This window comes from Uranotaenia lowii, chromosome 2 (assembly GCF_029784155.1).
Source record: "Uranotaenia lowii strain MFRU-FL chromosome 2, ASM2978415v1, whole genome shotgun sequence".
Classification (NCBI taxonomy): Eukaryota; Metazoa; Arthropoda; class Insecta; order Diptera; family Culicidae; genus Uranotaenia; species Uranotaenia lowii.
In genome coordinates, this window is record NC_073692.1 from 392,416,282 (window position 1) to 392,433,370 (window position 17,089).

At 34.4% G+C, this 17,089-nt stretch overlaps 1 protein-coding gene across 1 annotated transcript in view; it reads right to left on the reverse strand.

Annotated features, from left to right (window-relative positions):
* Positions 1 to 17,089, reverse strand: part of LOC129744637 (MOXD1 homolog 2-like) — a 355,619-nt gene that overhangs the window by 291,289 nt on the left and 47,241 nt on the right. The window contains exon 3 of the mRNA XM_055737259.1: positions 16,758 to 16,805. The gene's annotated coding sequence lies outside the window, so the exon portion shown is untranslated. The remainder of the gene's footprint in view (positions 1 to 16,757; positions 16,806 to 17,089) is intronic.

The following is a 17,089-nucleotide window of genomic DNA, read 5'->3' on the forward strand; positions in this document are numbered from 1 at the left end:
CCCTCCGCCTTGGCTCTCGGATCGGATGTTTTGAAGGTGGAAGTGCTTAGGAATCGATTTCACCGAGGAGACAGACTGACAGGGCCCGACTCGACTGACCGACCCGGGCTGTCCGTCCAGCAAATCGTGCACATACGGATTCCGAGAGAAGGTCCGAAAGCTCAAAAGGCCATCACCCAGACTGTGGCTGTGGGAGTTTCGCTCGAAAGTGGAACTTGACGGCTGCAGTTAGGCATTTGTTGTTCCAAAGTTTAATCAAGATTTTTGATGGATTGCTGAATAATTGATAGCAGTTGGGCCGTACTTTTCAGGGTTCGGTATAGAGAAGCAATTATCAGCAAAAAAACTGTTCCTTTGGTTTGAAACGTGTTTACCAGTTAAAAGCTTATTCAATATTAAGGTACCCTTAGGAAGCGACAGATAACTTTCATACAACTAAGACTAAGGGGTTAGTAGCCTAAAATAAAATCAGTGGATAAAAAACACAAGATTATCATCATAGCATATATCTTAGGATTGTTTGAAGCTTTCAAAACTTTTGAATATTTCAAAACTTAAATTCGAATACTTGCCAAACAAGAAATTTTACTTTACCATATTTGCTCTCAGACAAGATATGATAAACACACACATGCAAATATGTGTGTGTGTTCAGGTCCTTAAATCCGCTAACCGACTAACCGGGACGATTTTCCATTGGATAATGGTTCCAATCACCAACACAATTATGCATAAGAGATTCAGGGTGTTGGAAAGTTCTCCGGGGGTATTTAGTATTGACCGTCCAGACGACTAGCTTCAAGCTCCTTTCGTAACGGTCCTGGACTAGATCCGGTATACTTATATGTAGCATTCACTCGTACGAACCACGATGGAATCTTTGCGGTATAATAACAATTCAGCATAGTTTTCCCCAGTCACAATTGGTAAACGTTTGTGTTTTCATTGCTGGTTCTGGTCCTGGTCCCGGTGTCTAGGATGAAGCATCTATCTCTTGACTGCTGCCCGGTGAGCCCGGATGGCTTCGTTCGGACCAATTAGTTAGATAGGTTCAAGTGCTGTCCAGAGAGTTTAATTTGAGTTAAACAAAAATAAAAAAAATACGAAAATTGATGTTGATTTTTAAATTTGTTTGAACCTGTGAAAAATATAAACGAAGTGCTAAAAACTTAAAATAAAAAAAGCGAATATAAGATTAGCAGACATTCTACGGCTTGCGAAAATTATAGTCTTTTTGCAGAAAACTTTGATTAAAAACCACATAACGTATGCATTAAAAAATGGGCAAAATTGACCGGTTCAAGACGGCCGACGACCCTGGGCGACAAGGAGTTCCAGAGGAAAACCTAAAGCTACGATCATTTAGTATCTGGACACTTTATTTCGGTGATAGATACGTTACTAGAGCTCTGATATGCAAAATTTTAGTAGCATGGTATTGGTTATGAAAAGGACTATCTTGCAAATTTTTTTAGATTTTCAAGTTAATGTGTGTTTGAGATATTTACGATGCAAAAAGACATGGTACAAATAAATTTCCACAATCGCCTCGGAAATTCTTCATTGTCGACTTGAAAACTCATGAACTGTTGATTTTTTTTTTCTGCCCAAATGGTTAAGAAGTATAAGGTGCCACTCTGGGATGTTCACGAAGTTCAAACCAAGCATCGGAGTGGGACCCTTGATCTTAAATATGGGTAAAAAGACTAATGTTATTGAGAATAATTGAAAATAGACCCCTTATCTATGCAGTAAATCCGTCTCCGGCATGCAAATAGTGATGCCTGACTAGAAGACATCAAGTTAATAACTAATAATGAGCAGTTCCATAGATCGCAATCTGTGCAACCAATTTTTACGCAATGTGACAGATGTGTTCTGATGGACAAAGAAATTTCTGTGAAAACCGAATTTAAAAGATCAAATTCTTCGAGATGCCTACTCATGAAAATGTTCCAACCAGATTCCAATTGGTTTTTTCAGGTGAATTTGTGAAAAATATCATGATTTTGTGAAGGGATTTTAAGCGTCTACGGATTATTCATCGGCATACGGCATTCGACCCGGTTTGGCTGGACAGTCCATTTCCTGGTACAGTTTTTTATCTAACGTAATTTTGGATGCCAATTTTGATTCCACTCGATGACCCATGCTAGTTGGATGCCATTTGTGATGCTTCTTTATGCGTCCTTTTGAAAAGATGAGTTAATGAAGAAAACGAAATAATAATGGAAATCCATGTCCACACGAAAATTTTTTGCCGCCATTTTGAACTTTCCGTTAAAACGCCGGAATGCCAATTGGAAGTGTATTGTATATTTTTCCATATTAACGTATATTAATCTTCTATTGAATATTTACCGAACTCAATTTTCTGTCTTGGATTATTTTTAATCAACATCCGAAAAAAGTATATTTTTGAAATGCATACGTTACCAGACATTTTTTTACACAAATCAACTGTATGGTTGACAATTTCTTTATAAACAAACTATGAACAGAAATTCTAACAGATTTAAAAAAAAAAATAAGAAACTTGACTTTGGTTATAAATAGTTGATATTTAGCTATTGTCAACGAAACCCCAAACCGGAATTTTCGTCAGACTTCAGCGACGGCGATATCACTGACGACATTGCATGTTGACCAGACATCTATCAAACATCTTCCACGAGTCGGAACCAAACAAAAAAAGGGTTGCTAGTTGCCGATTGCCGAAGTGTTTGATGATTTTTTCATCGCCGTTGGTTTGCGAAGTTGCCAATCACCAGCGCGAAAACTTCGGATTTCAACTGCATTGACAAGCACAATTTTGATGAAAGTCCAAGACTCTAAGTTGGCTCTGTAGTCGGATAGAGAAACTGCCTATTAGAGCTACTTAGCTCTATATTCCACTATAGGGCTGATTAAAAGCCACTTTTGGTGTGTGTGTTTCGGCTTTTATGCGAACTCCTGATTTGCCATTTATCAGCGCCTTTGCTCCAAGAGCCATCTCATCCTCGCATCAAACTTGGAAAATTTGACATACTTAAATTGAAATTTAGAGGCCATCGGTGGCCTTAAATTATATGATCAGTATAATATGTACGCACTTTAATTGCAATGCATTGACCAGGGATTGAAATGCTCTTGCTCAAGCGACTGAGCATCAACGCTCTTGAAGCTCGAGAGCGAAGAAAGCTGGAGCCAATTCTAGCCCACCAATAAATGCTCAAATTAAGCTCATACCTCTTCTGGCTCTAGGAGACAAGGTTTTGCATTTTGCTTTGAGTTTGTTAGCTCAAGGAGCCGAAATTTCTTGAGCTTGCTGGCTCAGCAAAATTGTAACACTTGAGCCAAACGATGTGTATTGACTTTGCTATTGTGGTGCTGTGTGAGCCAACGGCTTTTTTATGCACCAGGAACTGTGGAAGGGCTTGTTGGGATTAATAAAATGAATGTTAAAGATTTCTTGTAACTGGTAAAAGTTACCAGCACTAGTAACTATGAAATAGTAAAATTTACAATTTTCGGGAAAACGCCAAATGAAAGGGTTTGTTGCGAGGATTATAAAAATCAATGTTAGAGAGTTCTAGTTACTAGTAAAAGTTACCAGCACTAGTAACTATGAAATAGTAAAATTTACATTTTTTCGGGAAAAACGCCAGAAGAAAGGGCTTGTTGTGAGGATTATTAAAATCAATGTTAGAGAGTTCTAGTAACTAGTAAAAGTTACCAGCACTAGTAACTATGAAATAGTAAAAATTACATTTTTCCGGGAAAAACGCCAAAAGAAAGGGCTTGTTGCGAGGATTATTAAAATCAATGTTAGAGAGTTCTATTTACTAGTAAAAGTTACCAGAACTAGTAACTATGAAATAGTAAAAATTACATTTTTTCGGGAAAAACGCCAAAAGAAAGGGCTTGTTGCGAGGATTATAAAAATCAATGTTAGAGAGTTCTAGTTACTAGTAAAAGTTACCAGAACTAGTAACTATGAAATAGTAAAAATTACATTTTTTCGGGAAAAACGCCAAAAGAAAGGGCTTGTTGCAAGGATTATTAAAATCAATGTTAGAGAATTCTAGTTACTAGTAAAAGTTACCAGCACTAGTAACTATGAAATAGTAAAATTTACAATTTTTCGGGAAAAAAGCCAATTGAAAGGGCTTTTTGCGAGGATGATTAAAATCAATGTGAGAGAGTTCTAGTTACTAGTAAAAGTTACCAGCACTAGTAACTATGAAATAGTAAAACTTTCAAATTTTCCGGAAAACGCCAAATGAAAGGGCTTGTTACGAGTATTATTAAAATCAATGTTAGAAATTACTAGTTACTGGTAAAAGTTACCAGCACTGGTAACCATGAAATAGTCAAATTTCGAAATTTTCGGGAAAAACGCCCAATGAGAGGGCTTGTTGCGAGGATTATTAGAATAAATGTTTATGTGTTAAAAATTTGTAAGTTTTACTATTTCATAGTTACTAGTGCTGGTAACTTTTACTAGTTACTAGAACTCTCTAACATTGATTTTAATAATCCTCACAAAAAGCCCTTTCATTTGGCGTTTTTCTCGAAAAATTGTAAATTTTACTATTTCATAGTTACTAGTGCTGGTAACTTTCACTAGTAACTAGAACTCTCTAATATTGATTTTAATAATCCTCGCAAAAAGCCCTTTCATTTGGCGTTTTTCCCGAAAAAATGTAAATTTTACTATTTCATAGTTACTAGTGCTGGTAACTTTTACTAGTTACTAGAACTCTCTAAAATTGATTTTAAAAATCCTCGCAAAAAGCCCTTTCATTTGGCGTTTTTCCCGAAAAATTGTAAATTTTACTATTTCATAGTTACTAGTGCTGGTAACTTTCACTAGTAACTAGAACTCTCTAACATTGATTTTAATAATCCTCGCAACAAGCCCTTTCATTTGGCGTTTTTCCCGAAAAAATGTTATTTTTACTATTTCATAGTTACTAGTGCTGGTAACTTTCACTAGTTACTAAAACCGTCCAACATTTATTTTAAAAATCCATGCGACAAGCCCTTTTTTTAGTTACTTCACTGTGCACAAAAAAGCAGGCGTTGGCTCGAACAGCAGCAGTGAAAACAAGCTCAACGAATTTGAATCGGTTGAGCCAACAAGATCAAGCTCCTCTGGAGGCATGAGCTAACAGGCTCACGAGGCAAAAAAAGAGCTAAGGTTTCTTCCAAATAAGAGTTTAGCAATACGAAGCTCCGGAGACAAAAACGATAGGAGCTTCGTCGATTGCTTTGTAAGCGGAGCTATGGAAATAAAGAGCTATGAAGCTCGCTCAAATGAGCTTAATTTTCAATCCCTGGGCATTGACGATTGCTTTTGTTTATTGCAGAGGAAAAAGAAAGCAGGTGTTTTAATTTTTTTAAATTTATTTTAATACTGTCTTAAACAAATTATTTTCTACTGGCCAAACATTTTCTACACAGTTATTACAGAATAACAGAACTATTGCAAAATTTTCAATTCTTTCACTAAGCTTTTCTTGTAAAAAGTCGAGGGTTGTGGCTCTCCAGATTCTCAACAACTTCAATGGATATTCACCAATCAATCGTCCACCGGCTTAGTTGAAGAAAGATCAGCTCGGTATTAACCCTTCGTTTCATAAAATTACAAATATGCAACAATTAATGTATGGAAAAAGTGAAAAATCGTATTTTATTTTAAATTTTTTTCTTAATGTACTCATCATTTCCGACTGTTTAAAATGATTTTTAAGAAAAAATAAAAAATCATGAAATGAAGGGTTAAGCGCTCAGATTCACATGAGTAGGGGAGAGGTAGGCTATATGCGCATATTAAGGAAAACCCTCATTTTCTCCCATATTCCGATAGATAGGAGTCTGAAAACTATATGCACATGAGCGGACATCTGTTTTCTATACGTTAGAGCATTTTTTCTGTTAAAATCTCTTACAGTTTTTGTGGAAATAATTTTATAATAAAAGAAGTCAAAATAGCCGATTTCCGAAACCGGCGGGCTAAATGCGCATATTTATGTTTTAAGCTATATTTCATTACACTTGCAATATTTTGAAATTATTTAATTGAAAATGGTAGAAACGGATGTTAAGCATACGTCAAGGCTGAAATTTTGGTGAAATTTTTTACACTACTAGTTTTTTTTGCATGAAACATAGTTAAGTATGCCATATGGTCATATTTCATGGTAATATTTTGTTCATATTGTATTTCTATCAGATCAGTATGAAATTCTTCTTTTTTCGCTGTAAGATCGTGATTTGAGCGTACATTTAATGTTTAAATGGAAGAAAGTAAAAAATGTATAAGAATAATCTATTTTTCTTGATATAGGCATTTAACCTGCCTTGATATGGGCATTCAGAACCTGTCTGTTATTCCAATATCTTATCATTTACAACTTTGCCAAAAGCTTCAATTTGTTGAAATTCCGATTTCCAGATGAATGAGAAAGAAAAACAATTAATATTTTTATTCACAGAATCTGTACGCACAATAATTAAAGTTCAATATATTATAACAAAACTGACAAAAATCTTGTTTGAATTTTTAAATTTTTTCGACTTTATATAACAATTTAATTTTTTGATGCCATGTGTTAAAAGCGTATTACCCTCAAACTGCACTGATTAGATATGATGAATCTTTAGCCATATCGTCAATCGGCTGTATGCGAATATTACCCAACATGCGCATTTAGGAACACTTCCCCCTATCCTTTCGTTAGCCGCCGTCGTTGTTCGTTGTTCCAAGCATCTTTTCACCAGTGAAATCGAATTTTTCCACTTTTAATCGGCAGCGGATAGAAGTTTTTTTTATTCTGGTTGCAATAAAAATGTTTTTTTTTTCTTTTTTTGTAAATGACACCGGTTAAAAGCATTCAAAACCAAAATCAAAACCTTAATCTAAATTCCAGATAAAAAATCCTATGAATTTGAAACCCAAAAACGAACTTTGTATCAAAACTCTTAACCAGAAATCTTTTGTTTGATTCTGAATTTATGGATTTCAATATGAATTTGGTTTTAATTATTTATTCGTAATTGAATTTTTAAATTTTAATAAAATTGTGAAGGATGTAATTGTTTCAAATTTTACAATTCTGGACTTTCTAATGTTTCAACTTTTCAGGATTCTTAGCAGGATTCCATACCAAAAATGATCCAACCTGAAAACCAAGAACAATAAACTGGATAATTACTAGATATTTTTCTACAAGCATCCGGGCTGGATAGATCCAGGCAGTTTTATCCAAAAACCTTGCAAAACTGGGGCAATTGTTTTATAATTTTCCCAAAAATCCGACCAATATCCAGGCAAATTTCGAAATTATTCCGTCAAAATAAATAAAAAAAATAAAAAAAACACATGAAAAACTGTTTTTATTCAATCCAAACACATCCGTTGATTCAGAATCATGTTTAAAGTTTCCAAAAAATCTTTTATGTTTATTTTGACTAAATTTGTTTAAAATAAATTACTTGGACGCGAGATACATAATTCTAATGACTAAATTGAAATTTTCGTTTGATTTAGCAAATCCAGACAATCTGGTAAGCTAGGTCTTACTTGATAGGGATTCTACATTTTGAACTTAATTTCTATCAACAAGTGAGATTTTGTTTTTGAAATTTTATTTTCAGCAAAAAAAAATCCCCTGGGAATTTTGGACCTTTATGGGGAGGGGTTTAACCCCCAACCCCCAACCCCCCCTTTTCTACGGCCATGCCTTCACTTGCCTAGCTGATATACGGCTTTTGTGGCATTCTAGTGTCACAGTGCTTATTGGCATTTGTGAACATTTTATACGGCTTATAGGCACTAGAACAGTGCTTATCGGTTACCTGAGTGAGTAGTTCCCTGCAGTCAAAAACACAGTGAAAAAACTTGGAAACAAAACCCCGAAAACACTCGAAACTAACGATTTGCAGGTTGACGGAATTAAAAATAAGAATATTCTTATCACATTAAGGACCGCGAAGAAATGTAAGCCGAGAGATACCGAAATTCGACGCTCTACAGGGTCCGGCAATTGAACTGCTACTTAATTTCAGGAGTGACAATCTACCCCAGCACATATTCACTAAAGTTGTTTTATGCATGTTTAGTTAAACGTTTTCCAAGTTATTTTCAATAGGAATGGAGAAAGTTTGAGCAAATATTTTTTTCTTGGATCTGGGTGTTTGAAATATGTGAAGAGGAATAAAAAGTTATACCTGTAGGGTAATAAATTATAAATATTTGGCATGAGTGGAGTTACAAGTTTCCAGGTTGTGTTTTGAGTCTATTCTGAAATAATGTTGGGTGGTCGCAGAAACAATTATTAAAAGTTATTACATGCTCGACCAGAAAATAAACATGAGGCGAACTTAGGTCATACAAACACGAAATTTTCAAAATATTTGATTATAAGTTGTGTGATAGTAAACCTTTAAGTACTGATTATCTCTCCGACACCTTACCAATAGGCCAAATCGTCAGATGTAAACTAGTGAAGCTATAGCTCTATAATTGAGTTGACTTCATCGAGGTGAATTCGCTCATCAATGGTGCTCTGTTCGCCCCGAGTCAATTGAAGTAAAAACGCGTTTTAAAATTGATTATAGTGAAAATCTAAAATTTAATGATGGTTGAAGGAAGGGTTGAGGAACAATGTATACATCATGTTACAGAGCATACAATATGATTAAACAGTCGTAAAGGCTTATTTTCTGGTTAAAAAACTATAATATTTTCGTCACTTGAAAACATAGTTGGATTTTTTTTAAATATATTTTTGTAAAAATGATAGGGAGATTACTTTTCTGCTGAAAAATTAATACTTTTGGAAGTACTAAACAAATCCTCATTTATCTAAGAAAAACCGTACTTTTGTAGAAAATAAGATTCCTCACTATGCCCCGGGCGCTCGTTATGCCTGCTGAAAATGCAGGTTTCAGTGGCGGAATAGAGCTATCTTTATCCAGTTTAGTCTATGAGGTCATAAGAATACAACTATATTAATTAGCGATAGCTAATTGTCACTTTTCACTTCTTATATTCCCTAACCGGGAAAGTACTCATTCCTTAATGAGTACTTTGATACTCTTACCCAAAATATCTGGCAACACTGTCGTGTTACCACAAACCCGATTTGAGTATTCTCGCCTGACCGTGTGATAATGTATACATTTGTACCGCGTTTATCATCATCATCTGTCATTAGCGATCATTTATCTATTTTTCTCGATAGCGAATTGAACATAGCAAGAGGAACCAAAACAAACAATGTTTTGGTTCTGCCCGTGGCAGCAGAAGTTGCTGCTTGCTGCTGTGCTGCTGCTGTTCCGGAGGAAACCGTAAGTTTTAAAAATGCCCTTTTCTCCCAATGCCTCAAAAAATAATGAACAAAATTGTTTAAAGATTATCTTTAATTTGAAAACTGTTGATACTTTCGGGTTCAATGATCAAGGTTAGATGTGAGTAGTCAATCAAGCTAAGCTAGGCTAATAGGCCTCGAACCTTAACGTAGTGCTTTAGTTGCCTAGTTTCAGGCTGTGAAACGACAGAAAGGCATATATATTTCATAAGCTGTCCAATATCACTCAGTTGCAATGCTATAGAATCCGTGTAGAGCACATCTATCAGATTTGAGCTGTTTTTTTCCTCAGATTTAAGCTTTTTTCCTCAGATTTAAGCTTTTTTTCTCAGATTTGAGCTTTCATCTACTATGCATAAAAAAAGATACATCTGAGAGAAAAATGCTTGAAAAAGAGGATCACCAACACTTAGCTTAAAGATGTTGGTCACACGATTCATAAGACATATCTTGTATCATTGCATAAACGATATATAGAGAAATCCTATAGTATTGCATCCCTGTACCGGCAAACAACCTCCTGCCCGGCTATGCGTATGTAAGCAGACAGTAGAAAACCAAAAAACAGTTTCTCGTCTAAAATTTCGTTTCCCTTCATAAGACAACACAGACAAAACTCTGGAAAAAAATGCCAGACAATGTGTGTTTTTTTTTATGATGAGCCGTGCAGAAACACAATAATCAACCCTCGTTCCTATCTGTCTCAGGTGGTTCACTGGTAAAGCTGTCGGGTGTAAGTCGTAAGTTGTTGTGACTTCGATTCTCAGCGACGGCGAATATTTTTTTTTTTATATCTTATTTCTGGTCTGAACTACCCCAAAGAATGAAAATCCCAATTAAAATGTTCATCTTGTTTCGCTTGAGGGTTTGTATAGTGTTGTCCTGTATCATTTGCTTGAGAGCTCTAGTCTTCATGCAAGTGACGGAAAAGCAAACATATCATTTTAGACGCAATTGTCTATTTTAGTGCATTTTGCACCTACGTGGTTAGCTTCAACTGGCATTGAAATTTTGCAACCCCTTCTTTTGGTGCTTAACATAATGACAACTTTTTTGCCTTTTTTTTACCATTGATAAAAGATGGACAAAATTTTATTCCTTTATGATTCCAAGTGAAATTTTTAGTATTTTTTTCTTGAATCCATTATTTGCATAACTTGAAACAGTTTTTCTGCAACGACGTTTCGTTATCATCAGTAATATCTTGGTAAACACCTAAACTAGAAGTAAATTTGTTATTTTGGTTTATTTTGAAAATCTATAAACTTTGAACTTTTTATTCCAAACTGAACCAATCCAACACAATTCAAAGTGAAGTCTTCATCCCATGTTTTGGCAAGCGCACCGGTCGATGGTAAGAACCAGCAAAGGAATTGTTTTTCTTGTGTTGCTGTCTGTTGTTCTGTGGCTTTCGCTCTTATTTCAAGCCCCCCCCCTTTTCTAGAACTTGAATGGAAGGCCGGCCCACCCTCTCTTCTGCTGCTGGGCTGACACGGTTCAGGACATTTACTGTTGTGTTGTTATTTATCGGAGGAAATCCTTTTTAATGAGTTGTTAGACAGTATCAACTCGTCTTGCTCTAACCGAGGAAAGGTATGCTAACTTTGTACTAAATGTACATCTCGAATTTCTCCCATCTATCAGCCGCTTCTGTAGCTTTGAACGGGAGCACAAACACCCACACCTGAATTTGGAAAACACCCCGACTGTATCAGCATCCCATTAAAATGGATAAAATTCAATATGTGTGAATTACGGTTTTGCGGCAGTAAACTGATCCTGTGTCGTCCTTGCCAAGTTTGTTTGTAAGTTGGAGTGGCTTTTCTCATCGTGATCATCATCAACATCGTCGTCATCATCGCCGACAAACCGGGGGGAAAGCCTATAATATTCACCCTTCTCGTTGCTTAGAAGCCTCCCAACCCGACCTTCAGACCATTTTCGCAGAATCCTTCCAGCAGCCGTCCTGTTGTCCGTTTAGCCGGTGAGATGGATGATAAACAATCCCAGAGCCTTTCGCCAGACGATGACGACGGCCAGCCAAGACAACAGGACCTGAAAGTCGATAATTTTATGCAGGAAAATTCAACCGACAAGGTCCTCCTCGTTCCACTCAGTTCACTTGCAAGAAGTGCTCGAAACGTAAATCATCTTCTGGTTCCGTCCTGTTATACTTAGGTTATACCTCATGATCCTATGGATTCTCACGCACCCCGCACAGTTCGATGAATATCCATCGGGCACACTGGGTCCGGGGAAAAGATGAATTTAAAAATATTATAATTTATGTTCGAACGAAAAGCTACATCTCCAGCAGCAGTTCCAGAACCAGGCAACCAAGGTTCCGGCTCTAGGCTCTTCTCCGGAGATCTGGATGATGTCGTTGTTCTACCTTCTAGCACAGGTTGTTACTGTTGCTGTCGTTGAGCTTCGACTGGTCTGGTCTGGTCTGGTTTGCAAAAGGGTGTTCTTCAACGAACAATCTCCTTCATTCAGCGGTGCCACTTGAGCTGGAGAAGTTTACCTATGGAAATCAGCAGCAGCATAACCACACCACTTGAGCTAGATTCGAAACCGGATGATGACGATAATAATCAGTTATTGTTAGTTGCGGGGTAGTTTTTAAACTGTAACGTTGATGGAAAAATGACTCTGACCAAATTAAAGGTACAAGCATGGAAAAAATACGATTAATCCGAGAATGGTAAAGCGAAATTTTAAAAATTTAGCTGATTTAGAGCAGAATAACTTTCTAGAGATATTAGGGGAGAGTGAGGACACTTGATTCCTTCACTATATCTCGAAACCTGAATGTCTAACAGATGTCAAATGTTCTAGGAAAAAGTGCGAAATAGAACAAATCAAGAATGCTGTTGTTTCAACAGTTTTTTTAATTTTATTTTTCGAGTAATTGAAGTGAAAAATTTAATAAAATGTGATTTGAAGATTTTTTTTATCACTTTAAAACGTTTCTCATATGAAAAAATTCAATACAAATATTTATTCCAAAACGTCAATAGTTACAGTATAACTTGAACTTCATTATGCCATACTTTCAAAGGAATAGGAAACTCTCAATTTTTTAAGAAGAAGTTTTCCAAAATGTATGTTATGGGTATGATTTATCCCTAGGGTCCAGAGTCATTTATTTTTCTTCTGAATGTAATGATCGTTGATTATCATGAGCTTACTTATATTTGTCCAATAACGAATGTTTATCAAGTAATTATCTGTTAAAAAGGACTTAAAAATACTGTTTTTATCAAAAAACCAAGAAAATTGCGCCTTTAAGTATGCAATGACTTTAGGGTAGTAATCAAACTTTTGGAATTCTATTTGTTTGACTCTTACAAACTGTGAAATGAGAACTGCCAGAGAGCAGTGCCGACTGTTCGGCATTTATTTGATATCATTGTTTCAAATATGCTTGGCTTGTGTGGAGTTTATGTCTGCAGATTTAAATAAGCTGAATACCTAAATTATAGCGTTTGGAAGCCTATTTATCAATAAGAAGAAGGTTAATGCATCTTTGAAACTACGTGCCATTTTAAATATATTTTTTTTATTCAGAAAAAGTCCTTCTTGGTGAAAAAGGAAAAGGTCGGTCTTTCAGAGATCGATCCACAAGCTCGTGATACTAAATGTATCTCATTATTCGGATTTTACATTTTTTTATATTATAAAAGCAATTCATTTAAAATCATTGCCTTCGAAAATAAGTGCGTAAAGTGTCCAGTTTTTTTAAGCATTAAAAACAAATGAGGAATGTTTGAGGATCAAATCAGATAAATGATCAACTTTTGTAAATTCTATATATTCAAATTATAGTTCAAATCTACATTTTTGAAGTATCTATTATTTAAAGAATGTTATACATCAAATCAATATAAAATCTATTTCCAGCTGAATTTCCTGAACCTGAAGATTAGGCACAAATAATTTTTCCAACGATATATTATCATTAATAATTTATTTCATTATTGAAATCCTGTGAAAAAAATTTGAACTTTGATTTTTCAAAGAACGCAATCTAGAAAATAAGTTCAGATCTTATTTTGTAATTGTAGTTTTCACCTGATTTATGTTTTGTTTTGGGCAATTTTGTATTTTAATTCCGAGTCTGAATTCTGCAAACTTCCAATTTTTAAAATCGATTCCTGAATCGAAACTCCAAACAAAAATTCCCAATAATTATGAGCGACAAATGTCATTTTAAAACAGAGTCCTTAGCAAGAAATCTCTTATTCGAATTTGGAATCTTTGATTTTCTGTATGCATTTTTTCTTCAATTTTTTATTCGTTTTCCAGCCAATGAATCTGAATGAAAATTTTTATTGATGAAACTCTGATTTTTCAATTCTGAATCATATCGCTGTATCTCTCTTGATTCTTTCTTGATAGTTTTGGGTACCTTATGAAAAGTAAAAAATACTGATTTCAGAGAATGTTTGACAATTTTTTGTCAAATTGTGAAGAAAAAAAATCGATTAATCGGGTTCATAATTTTACTGTCGTTTAGCAAATGCTTTAAATCCAATTTTCTAAAGTTTTATGTAAATCGCACTTTTTATGTAACATTTTATTTCATTTTTGTTCACAAAACGAAAGTTTCAAAACCACGGCATAAACCTGTAAGAAAGTTTCTGAATTTTCCTTGATCTATGCGGATATTTAAGTGTCAACTTGTAGAAAAATGTTTATATATTGAAACGTATGTATATTACTTATCCACGTATATCCGAAAAGCGAAATTCCCATTCTCTCTCTCTCTCTCTCTCTCTCTCTCTCTCTCTTTCCGGTGGCTGCTAGCTAAATCTAGCAACTACTTTACTGGTTCTTTGTGCGATCTAACAAAAGGAAAAAAACATTTTTCAGGCACTCCTCCATGTTCGTTTCGGAGTCCTTGGTCTTGTTTTTAACAAAAAACCGGGGTTTTTCGGCCGCACCTCCAAACATCTAGCAAGTTCAAACACTTTTCTGCAAAGTTATTGGCAAAATTGAATTTGAACTTGATGGCGACTCCGACCAGTGGCTTTGTGATATTTTTGGTCAGGAAGCCTCCTTAAATCAGATTCCGCGATTTTTGAACCAGACCACACCGGGTTTTTGAACGTGGGTGTCCAAAATTAATTTTCGTCCCGTCGTCGTTTTTTGGAACAAAACGAATCGTGATGACATTTTCAGCACTGATAGAGGAAACATTTCCAAACAAAGTACTGTCAAAAAATTCCAGATCCGACAACTAGGAGCGCTATGGTATAATAAACAGTGCGTCCAGATTTCTGATGATCCATGCTTTTTTTATTCTTGATTTCAAAACATTTCTCATTCTATCTATTGAAATTTTCATGAATAAATATTCAAAGGATTAATTTCTGCAGCGTTTTCCCGTGATGCAATTTGAGTCGGGACAAGCCTTATATAAGTAATATCTATCTATTCCACACAGTAAGCCGGAATCGACGGACTCCGTATATTTAAACCGAATTGGCAACCATACGGAGATAATTTAGGGAAGAATGCCACCTATCTGTTAATTTGTTTTATATTTTGACTGGCTGGACTGAAATTATGGCAAATATCATTCAGTGAAAATTTATCAAAATAAAAAAATCTGTAAAAGTTCATAGATTAAGAGCATAGGTATGACCTCGTGTTGGGTCACTTTTACCGAAACACGGTAAAATTTTGTCGAATGATTGTTTATTTTGGGTTAAACTTTCACAGCTTTATTCGACCTTCCGGTAATGTTTACCGAACAGTTGACCAATAACATGCTGGCCAGTTTTTATAAAAAAAATTGAAACAAAGTAGATTTTTTGTTAATTTTTATTAACATGTGTATTTAAAAAAAACACTGACTGAAGAATAAACTTCATTATTATTTAGGCTTGGAAAAAATATTTAAAAGTTAAGATAAAAAAAAATTTAAGAAATTTTCATTGAAAAAACTTCTTTTGATATTTTACATAATTACGCACATTTTTCATAACCATTTAACAACTCTTGATTAAAATAGCTATGAGACTTTGCTTAAGAATTAAGTTTAACCTACAGTTGCGTTCAAAAAAGATTTAAATCGCGCAGAGCAGCGAACATGCTTTCCATCTTGACAGGCTGCCATTTCTTTCACAGTTGATGTTTTTTCTTTGAAACTTTCACACGAGGTAGTTAAGTTTGTTTACTCTTTTTTTTTGTTGTGTTTTGATCATTTCAGACAAAGTAAGGAAAATTGAGATTGTCTCACAAAACAAGCAGTAACTTCAACAAATTTCACGATCTTTTTTTTCAAAATTTTGTGGGAGTTTGTAAAAAAATTGCATTCTAGAATTTGGCTTAATAATATTAAAATCAATCGACGCGATAAAAAAAGCAGTTTGATTGAATATGAGGCTGTTTTGGGAATACAGGCGATGTCATTCAATATTTAAGAAAAAAATACAAGCTCAACTATCAATGTCATTTTAAAACATATAAAAATTAAAAGCTACATGAGTTAAAAGCATTTTGAGAACGAAAAATTCCCAACTGCTTTCATGGATTCCATGGATCAAGGAAATCACCTGTTATCACGAAACCAACTTTATATACAAAGCACTTGAATTTTTGATAGCGTTTATCGATTTTTATAAAATTCGGCCTGGTAATATCACTCAATTTTGAAATAAAAACTTTAAATTTGATAAAGCTACAGCTTATTTTGTGAGGCATTAATTTTCCCTTCTTTTACTAAAAAAGCTGCATCTCTCTTCGTAGTTTATGCAGAAGGTTCAAACACAATTATAGAACAGTTTACAAGTTCAACTATCTTGTGTGAAAATTTCATGAAAAAATATTTACTTTGAAAGAAACGGCAGTTTGTCAAATTTAAAAGTTTAGACGCTGTTTTGCACGATTTAATAATTTTTTGAACGCAACTTGTTGTTTATGTGTCCTCACCTTCTTAAATTTTCAATAATTACTACTTTGGACGTCCTCGTAAAATAAGTCCTTAGAAATTATAGGGTAGAGGACTTGCATTGATCTGAAATTGATTCAGTTATGCATTTGAAAAGATGTTCACGATTTGTACTGATTTCATAAGATTCGATTGTATTGGTGACTAAATAGTTTTAAACAAACATTTAGAATGGTAGAAGCGTGGTATTTTTGAACAACTTGTTAAATCATATGAATGAAATATTTGATACATTTCAATATTTAAATAATTGAATGTCATTTAAGAAAATAATTCACGGAACAGGCACAAGTATTCAAAAAAATCCAAAATATTTCTTTCAAAAAAGATACCAACTGAGCTTTGGACCAAACCTAATATCTTGAATTGAATGTTCGTCTTCTCGTTGTATTGTTTTTATTCATATTTACAGTTAAACAGCTTTTCCATAAAAAGTAACTTACCTTTTGTTCTACACGATAAGGAAAGCGTTGATTTTCACGAATTTGCTCCTGTAAATAGAGAAAAAAATAAAATATTTTTTATTATGGTTGTTTCTTTGAAACAGAGCTTTATGATGGTATGAAGCAAAACTTCAGGAAATCTTGAATAATCTATGTTTTGGTAATAGAAACAAATAACGGATCTCTTCTAATTGAGAAGAGCTTTCTGTTTTTCCAAATCTTTCGAATATTTTTTCATAATTTTTGGTATTGGATTTTAAATAGTAATATTTAAAAAAATACTTAGCTCAATTTTTTCCACCATTGCTCTTTATCTTCATTATGCACCATTA